This window comes from Schistocerca serialis, chromosome 3 (genome assembly GCF_023864345.2).
Source record: "Schistocerca serialis cubense isolate TAMUIC-IGC-003099 chromosome 3, iqSchSeri2.2, whole genome shotgun sequence".
Taxonomy (NCBI): Eukaryota; Metazoa; Arthropoda; class Insecta; order Orthoptera; family Acrididae; genus Schistocerca; species Schistocerca serialis.
The window spans coordinates 661,866,738-661,877,165 of NC_064640.1; positions in this window are offsets into that span (position 1 = coordinate 661,866,738).

Sequence of the window (10,428 nt, forward strand, 5' to 3'; positions counted from 1 at the left end):
GTGGAATCTGTGCCCCTAATAACGTTGTCTTAACATCAGGGGACTATCTACTCTGACATATGGCTCTTTGCAGTTACTATGGCTGGCAAAAAGTACTACCAATTCAGTAGTTTTCTTTGCTCAAATTACAAAGTATATCATTTTTCCTTGCAAACTACCTCTTTTATGGCTTTAATAATTAGTTCAGTTTCTTCTTGTAAATCTGGTCGAGAGCATTCGGAGAGTTTAATTTTACCTCTTATTTCCAAGCGTAATACTTGTTGTAACACTCCACATCTGTCTGGGAGTATGCTGCCAGCCCTTCTGCTGCAAATTCTTGTGGAATTTCCATAAAAAATACCGATGATTAATCGTCATGCTAGATCCAATCTATAATGATAGAGGACATGCATTGGCGTGTAGACTGCTTGTTTTGTGTGCTAAGCAGTGGGTGATGTGTGTGTGCACTTACAGAAATAATGAGTTCTTTATTTGATAGTAACTCAATTTCGTATTCCACTTGCAAAGGGAGCTGAGGAAAATACAGCTGTCTGTGCACTCAGTGATACGAACATGTCCGTGCTAGATGCTGGGTAGTATGGAATATCACTGCAAATCGATTCTGAAACTTGGCTGCATGCTGAATTTGTATTAGGCAACACAGTTTCCTCCCCCCCCCCCCCCCCCCCTCTCTCTCCTACCTTACAAACAAATCACGATCACGTAGAGTTAGTATCACAATATACACACATATAGGAGTAGCTATAGCAGAATAGAATATGCTAATTCAAGTGAGATAGCATCGAAGTGTTTACTAAATCCCTCCCACTTGAAATAGCTACTTAAAGGGACCTATTTTCCTGTCTAAATCTTTCATTTCGTTTACCATTTTCTTCTTAAGAATACAGTAATATTTTTTCGCAATTGTACTTTATAACTTTTGTTTTTTGCTTTTTCTTTTTTAATTAACGATTTAACTGTACAAAAACCAGGAAAAGTACTGTAATTCTGAAAATTGCCTAGTCTGTAGCAGCTAAGCCCCACTATAGTAACCATGGTCGTGGATCAGTCTTTAATGTTAATAAATAAATAACGTCGACTATTTTTAAGCAGTCGCACACAATTCGCCGAGAGGAGTGGGCGAACTAGCTGTGGTAAATTATACTTGCAGGGGTGTGAGGCTAGGAGCGTAATGGCGCCGGTATACACACTGTAGTAGACGGAATGCTCGACCTGACAAGCTGGGACTTGAATTGAAATACAAGCTGCCTGCCTAATCAACATGTGTTTCGAACAAACACTCTAACATACGCTATCGCTAACCCATATTCACAGCATCCGAATACTTAATGTAAGTGCATTACATGGTCTCGATATTTGTGAAGTGCTTACAGAAAATCTCCAGTGCTTTGCTGCTTGACACAAGAGGCGTTATTTCTGCTAATATTAGTTACATTTTTAGTTTCAGTCACACACACAATTCGCCTAGAGGATTGACGTGTCTTGTAGAATTAACGCACACTATAATGTCAATGTATCTTACGTTAATATTTGCCATCATTTTGCGGAATATGCTATGACGTCAAAAACACAACAGCGTCAAAGCATCTCACCACACAATTTTTTTAAACTCTTTAAGCATCGACTCTTTGGTGGGTTGTAAACATTCGTCTTTCTTTCTAGTGGAGTCAGTGCCCCTAATCGCTTTACCTTTATATCAGGCACCTAATTCTAACAATTTACTTGTACTCCGTTCCTTTTTTACTGCTGGTTACATTTAACAAGAATGGCTTGTGGTCATGCTAACGTCATTTTATTATTAACTATATTCTTTCTGCATACAGCCTTAGAAACTACACAGACTCCAACAAATACGGCACAGAAGCGCTATATTAACCCTTAACTCACAATGTGTGGTCTCTCAGACCGCGCCAGAATTTTCCGAGTCGCATGCGTAGGTCAATTATGGCGGCACGTTTTTATACACCACCTATCCTCTTCTAATCACCAACCCTACAAATTATTATTGTCAGTTGCGTTATCGCCTTATCTGATTTTTGTTGTCATACGTTGTTGACGTGTGATGGGGTCTCCTAGACCGCACCTCGTGAACTACGCACCTGCTTCGTCAGTTCATTACAAAATGTATTTGCAGGAATATAACAATTTTACACACTATAGGTTCGATGAAATTTAGTCAGTGGATGGAGAATGATGTCAATGATATAGAACAAGAAGTAGACGAAGTAGATAATGATTTTTCAATAGCCAGTGGTCACAATTCTGCTAGCGAACATGACCATTCATAGGAGGAACTTCAGGACAATGGTGATACGAAGCTTTCTGTTTCTCCAACAAAATACTTAGTGTTAGTTAAAGTTAAATGTGTTCTGAGTGGTGGAAAGAAAGATGTAGATGTCAGTATGGAATATTAATTTTGCAGCCTTTCTTTTTCTGGCTATCGAGTTCAGTTTTTATATGCAAGCTCCGGCCGAAGTGGCCGAGCGGTTCTAGGCGCTACAGTCCGGAACCGCGCGACCGCTACGGTCGCAGGTTCGAATCCTGCCTCGGGCATGGATGTGGATGATGTCCTTAGGTTAGTTAGGTTTAAGTAGTTCTAAGTTCTAGGGGACTGATGACCTCAGAAGTTAAGTCCCATAGTGCTCAGAGCCATTTGATCCATATATGCAAGTATAAACCCTGGAAATTAGTTTTATGAGAAAATTTGCTTTCTACAGAGATACCATAATTTTCCAGAACGTAAAATTCAGTTGTGTAACAGTTCGTTTTGTGTAGTATTGAAAAAGCTTCACCAAAGAATGTGATCTTGGTTTCATTTAGTGCAATAAAACCAACAAAGAATATTTAAACAACACTTACATAGTTGTAACCATAAATGTTATATAACATAGATTAAATTTTCAAATGATTTACAGCTTAAATCTTGGTTTAAAGTTAGGGATCCCGGAGACTACACCCCTTAATATACGTTACAGAAAAGTCACCTCGTGAGTTAAGGGCTAAAGCAGGAGTAACATATTCTTTTTACCACAATATCTATAAGCAGTGTTATTCCGACGGTACTGCCTTTCCTACATACGTAATTTCGTCATCTCGACACAACACCTTTTTAGCAATCACTGACTCAGTAAAAAAAATTATGTATTTAAGTACAGGCTGAGATCTGTAGAAACGCGAGTTAAGTCGAATATTTAATGTGCACAGAGGACACTGCAAGACGTGTTCCCTCGATGCCTACACTCTAATCCTCTTACCACAGAACACAGACCTAGAATGGAGCGCAAATTGCTATAGAGCTATGGAGCAACAGCACGTGATTGATATTCAGATATTTTTGAGTACATGCTATTTTATGACACTGTGATTACCTCTTGATCGAGTGTTGTTTTGGATGAAGACCTAACACTTAACGTCAAGCAGCTAATTATTTACATTGTACACTTCTTTTTCTATATTTACACAGTAGGTAGATCGGTACAGCTGCATTTAGGCGAATCACGCCAATTTCGGGATTTGCACCACTTGACTATCATTTTGCAGACTATGCTAGGACGTCATTATTATTTTATGTTGTAAAGTAGGTATCGCTTTATTGAGGTGTATGTGCCAGCATTGTATGTGGACTGTTAATGGTTGATAGGGTTGAAAAAATAAAAAGAAATTCAAGGGAATTTTTATTTAGGAGGAGTCAAACAAAAACCTTAAAGTATAATTAAAAATCGATATTTCGCGCCATTCTTCTGTAAGTTGGCAATTCTTTTACCAGTGAACTAGTGAATATCCTACAGGCAGCAGCATATTACACACAAGGGAAACGCGGCCACAGTATCAGCTCAAAATGGCTGCCCCACTTGCGGCACACATTAATGAAGAACAGCGTTCTTTCGTACATTTTCTGAGCATTGAAGGTTCGAAACCTGCTGAAATCCATCGGCGAATGAAGTTCCAGAATGATGATGCATCTCTATCACTGCAGGAACTGTACGAATTGCGTAGAAAGTAAGGAAATTGCGTGTCCTCTGTGACAGACTCTAAGCATCCGGGTCAGGCACACCGCATTGTGACACCAGAGTCTACTGCCGCAGCTGAACCCATTTTGAAGGAAAACCGCCATGTGATGCTGTATTAAATAGCAGTAAATATGAACATTAATCATGACCCAGCACCTCACATCGTTTATGAAATGCCTAAGTTTCGCAAAGTGTCTGCAAGGTGGGTCCCACGGCAGTTCACTCCAGAACTGAAAGAGCGACGCATTGCCGTTTGTGAAGAACTATTGCGGCTCTTTGAAGCAGAAGGTGATGGCTTTTTCATGCGAATCGTTGCAGCAGACGAAACCTGGTCACCAACCGCAAACGAAGAGAGAAAGCATTCCTCATCACCAAAACCCTAGAAGTTCCGGGCACAGCTGATTGCAGGAAAGGTATGCTTCGACCCGCAATAAGATCGAAGCGACACATGTGACTACATGTGTCATTTTGCAACATGACACTGCCCGATGTCATATTGCCTGTGCAACACTTGCAACCATCGATGACATGCACTTTGATACTGCGCCACATCTGCCATACTCACCAGATGTCGCACCGAGTGATTACTACATGTTTGGATGACTCAAAGAGGCAGTGGGAGGAAAGAAATTTCGTTCCAATGAAGAGGTGAAGCAGGGGGGTGCACGAGTGGTTGTGCACACGACCAGAACATTTTTTTCTGCGTGCATTCCTTTGCGCTGTAGGTAGTGCGTCGATCTATAGGGGAACTATGTCAAAAAATGATACACTTGTGTTTCACTTTTGTTTAATTTAAAAAAGTTTAAATAATATTTAATTTGGCTCCCTCTCATACATTATCAATTTACAACTGACAGTCACAGTCACTCATTGTTATGATATATTCCTCCCGTTTACTTGTCAGTCCAAACAAACTCGATGTAGGAGAAGCCGGCCGAAGTGGCCGCGCGGTTCTGGCGCTGCAGTCTCGAACCGCGAGACCGCTACGGTCGCAGGTTCGAATCCTGCCTCGGGCATGGATGTGTGTGATGTCCTTAGGTTAGTTAGGTTTAACTAGTTCTAAGTTCTAGGGGACTAATGACCTCAGCAGTTGAGTCCCATAGTGCTCAGAGCCATTTGAACCATTTTGATGTAGGAGGCTGCTACTGTGGCACGTGGAACACCTCTAAGTGCCAGTCCAGCACTAAATTAGTGGCTCTTTAGGTTGCAGGCGGTTGCGGCTGTGGCTGTGCTATGACACAGTCGAACGACAGCAGGTCAAGACAGAGGCATCCATGCCCTTATCTGTAAGAAGCACAGCAGTGGAGAAGTTCGCCGCTTAGCAGGACGTCTCAAAGACAAAGTAGGGAGCAATGACCCGACATCGTGAGGTATAGCTGTGTGTAGTGTGAATGCGGTGTATACAGTGGCGTAACATCGTCATATACGTAGATGTTTCATACACAACATCCAATTCGACAAGCAGACAGAATGTTTATTCTGACAAGCTGGGGGCTTGCAAAAATACCTATCTAAAACTTTTGGTTGGCCTCATCTTCCTCTCTAATAGCTGAGGGATGTTTAGCACTTTGGAGGAATCCATGTTGACACTTACCACCACCACAGAAGACTGGTTGTGGGAACAATATTCCCCTTGCCTACAGCCATATACTCCTCCATTATCATGCCTTTCCCATTCTTGATGCAGAAAGCTGTAAGCAAATTTCTCAGCACCCGATCCCCTCAACACAGAGCACAGGTCTCGAATGGCGAGCAACAGTGCGTGACCGATAAATAATCCATGTCCTTCTGAGCACTAAATTAATTATGGGCATTGATGCAATGTTGCATCAGTGTAACGCCAAGGTGATGCGACTGCAACGTCCACATAACACCAGACTCCGATGCAGTATCAGTGTGACACTGGCGTGATCCTATGCGACGCCATCACGACGCCAACGAGACGCCAGACGCCGATGCAACGCCAGTATGACACCATCGTGAAGTCAACATGATGTCACCGTGGTTCGATCAGATAGTTCAAATACTTTTGGATTAGACAGGATCTTCTGTGTGTCCTCATTTCTAATAATAACAACAAAAACCATAAAGTTATTAATTTATTACAATAGGTCAAGACGTCTGTGCATGGAAGCAGTATAATGTTGAAGTGCTGTCATGAGCGCACACAAAGTAACCACATTATTAGAGCAAAAAAGAAAATTCACATATACTTACTGATTGTATTCTTCTCCCCAGCTTACCGCTGCTGCTGCTGGCGGTGCTTTATGCTGGGTGAATATACCGATGGTAAATGACAGTGCTCACGCAGTTGAACTATAAAAATTAAATTTGCTCAAAGGATGGAGGACTGAGCTTGTGTGCCATTGGCCACCCCAGGTTTTTGCAAGAGCGCATAACACCGTTGGCTACAGGGGGAGAGGTTGAGGGGCGTTTCCAGGAATAATTTCTTTGCCCAAAAACCGGATGTTGGTGTCAGTGATGCCGGGAAAAGCTGAAGCTGACGACAGCATTTCCAGGAGTACCGATGCTGTCAGCGATTGTGGCCAGAAGATACACTGCTCCTCTATTATTGTGTGCTTAAGGGTGAGCAAAAAATGGTTCAAATGGCTCTGAGCACTATGGGACTTAACATCTGAGGTCATCAGTCCCCTAGCACTTAGAACTACTTAAACCTAACTAACCTAAGGATATCACACACATCCATGCCCGAGGCAGGATTCGAACCTGCGACCGTAGCAGTCACGCGGTTCCGGACTGAAGCGCCTAGAACCGCTCGGCCACCATGGCCGGCAAGGGTGAGCATTGGAGCTCTCAATTCATACATCCTCCTTTTTAAAAATTTACTAGTGGGTCACACCTCGCACGTGCAGCTGTGTAACATTTATTCCAACTTAATATCTCATACGTAGCACCTGAATTGGACTGCCGACTGTGAACAGACACACGCATCATTAATTGCAACACGTCCTTTCACCACAACAAGATAAAATAATCACTATCTCCAGATCTAAAATTAAATGCAACCTTAGGACGTCCTTAGTAACTATCATACTTCAGGTGACGTCACATATTTATGTTTCCTTCCATTCACTTCTTGGTCTTCACACTACTTTCTAGCTTCACTAAAACGCTGTTTAATCGTCATCTTTTCTTCATTTCGTTATCATTCATTCCTTTTCTTTACAATGGCTGTGATACACACTACCTTTTCCGAAACATAACACGCTAAAGCATCCTCTGCTCTCATGGTTCTCTTGAACCGACTCATCCTCCATCCAGCGCTCCCACTGCACAACAAAACGATCTCTATGGGCATCATTCTTCCATGGGTATAACTATAAGTGAAGAAAACCATGTAAAACATCACTGTGCTCCAATGGCGCAGTTAAATCATAAATTCCTTCAACAGTTCAACAGACTTCTCTTTAAACTACTCATCAAGTATTCTCAAGTGCACAACTTCTCAGTGTCGGTATTTCCTAAAGATCAATCAAAGCATCCTTCTCTATCTCTTGCCACCGAACACCAACTAATTCTACTGGACCTGCGCACATAATTCCTACTAAAACATTAAAAAAAAGACTCTCCCTTGTTCTGTTGTTCTTCACTCTCTGAATATCTTTCCTCTAGTCATTTCGACTTTACTGTGTTCGAGTGTATCTCTCTACATACACAATGAAAAATTTTCTAGTCAAAAATCAATACTCCTTCGATAACCAATGCCTCTTGAAAAGAATTTCGTCACTCTCCTTCAAGACCAGTTGACATACTCGACCGCTCTGCCTCTGTTGCGTACTTTATGATTCCTTCTTCATTTGACTGAATGCCATGCTGACTTTCTCTGAATGCCGTTGTTTTCACTCAGTAGAAAGTCTACTAACTCCCTTACTTTATAAGGAGGTGCCTGGTAGTTAAACACTGCTATCAGACATATACCGGTAGCTCCATGTGGCTTTTCGTTGATCTCACCTTGAAAATCTTGAACAAATTCCAACTTCAATGATAGCAGCTACAGTAAATGAGACATAGCTTACCTACCCAGTTCTTTAATTACTCGTTTGGCCCCAGGTTTGAGGCCAGGTGAAATTTCGAGTGCAGTTTTAAACCTATTTCACCCCGAATGGCTTGCCACAGCTTCGGTTTGCATTGCGGTCCATTATCAGTAATAATTCTTTCAACATGACCTACTTCTTTAAGGAAATGCTTCACAAAAACTGCGGTCACATTTCTCGTGGTTGCTTTCTGCAGGAGTACAAAAGTCACTTACTTTGACATCTATTCAACAACGATAAACACATACTTATAAGCACTCATCATACTGCACAGGGGCCAAGCAGGTCAGTTACCGGGAATTCTTTCAAACGAGCCGGAACGAGTGGGTATAAATTGGCCTTACGAGAGGTGGAAGAGGACTTAGCCATCTGACAAACTACGCAAGTATGAAGCACTTGCTTCACTCACCTCTCCGCGCCGTTGAAATACACAGACATCGGGTTACTTCTGGTAGCACTTTCTATCTCAGAAATTTCCATTACTAAGATAATAATACCAAATAAATTCATTAACTGTTTTCTTCAGAATGCATACTACCCAGCTAGACTTATCCAGGTGTTGCCTATAGAACAGAATACTACCCCTTACTGAATAGAAATTCTTTAATTGCACTTCCTTCACATTTTGTAATCTGGACTTTATCATACTCAAAATTGGGGGGTAGTTAGGCCTTCCATCCTGCTGAACCTTTCTTAGAAATTTACTAATCCTAAATATGCAAGTAAATGTGTTTTTGTCTTTGGTTCGGGATACTCTCTGACTGCCTCTAGTTTTTCAGGATCAGGCCGAATTCCCCTTGGACTCACAGTATGACTTAAAATTGCACTTCTCCCGAGTTCGGATTTGCCAAGGTTAATAGTTGCATCATGGCTGTCAAATGATTGCTATACCCGATTTCATATGTCATTAAGTTTGCCCAAGATTTCTTGGCGATTAAAATGTCATTGGCATAAAGAATGGTACTGTTTCGTAAGGGTTCTGGTATTATGGTTTGAATGAATACTGCATACGAAACACTGAGTTTTTAAATACATAACAGCTTCCACTCCACAGAAAAGCGATGCAGTTGCTACAAGACGGCTCCAGCTCCACCTGCCAGTAGCTCATCCTCGTATCTAATAACTTTAATACCATGTAATTTCTGTATTAATTCACCTAACATTTTCTTCCTGGCTCTCTCTATATCAATAATTGTATTAATCTGCCTCGAATCTAGTCAAGCCTCACAGATCAATTTTTTTTCGGCACACACAATACTCGACTGTTATAAGAACTTACTCCTACTTCGATAACAACTTGCTCTAAAATTAACTCTATTTCCTTCAACACCTTCTCTCTGTTAACGAGTGATACTACCAATGGTCACACAAAAAGGGTTTATGTGGTTTGACCTGAAATTTATAAGTAAAATTACGTACGGTTCCAATGCAACTGGAAAATACTCTCCTACTCCTCTGCAATTTTCACCTTAACTCTTCGCATACTTCATCTGTCCTGTATGCTCAAACTTCTGATCGATGAACTCCTTTGCATGCGCTCTCATCTCGTTAATCTTCCTCTATGATTCGATGTTTACTTCGCAATCCTCATCACAACACTCTCCTGAGTCTACTGTCAACGCAAGTGATTCAATCACTGGACTTACTCCAGTCACTGACTCATCAAAAGTTAAAGTTACCTCCCCTTCATTGATAATTAAGGCGCAAATCCATTCTGAAAATTGAAATTAGCCTGATACTGAAGCAGAAAGTCAAGCCTAAGGATAGTCTCCGTGGTTAATTTGGAAACAATCAAGAAAACTACAGTGAATAACGTCATTGACACATGAAATTGACCTGACTTTGCTGTACAACGTCAATGCTCTTTCCCCGAACAGCTCATCTGACTTCTGTATTCTGTAAAGACAACATTGGCCAATTATTTAATGAAGTGCAACAAATAAAAACATTTTCCCTTATCACGGATGCCTGACTCTCCAGAGCCCAAAACATAAGGAACAGTTACATTGTTAATTGATACCTTAGGGATTCCACCTCTTCAGTTTTTTCGAGTAATATCTCTCTCATTGCTCCATAACCCGTGGACCACATCTTTCTTTTGTCTCCACTAAACTTAGATTCAGTGTTCACTTCACTTAGTCATCTCCTCCCCACCATTTCCTCTCGACTTCTAATATTGTGGTGTGGGTCAGCTGACCTTAGAAAGCTACGTGCGGCAGAGAGCGATTGTCCGTCCATAGTCTGTTTCCATAAAAACCTCACCTATAATTGTCAGGAGGATGGTGTCCCCACGGTCTGTGATCTCTACTCCTACATCAATGATTAAAATTTTGATTCAGTGCAAAGCTCGGCTTCCTATCTCT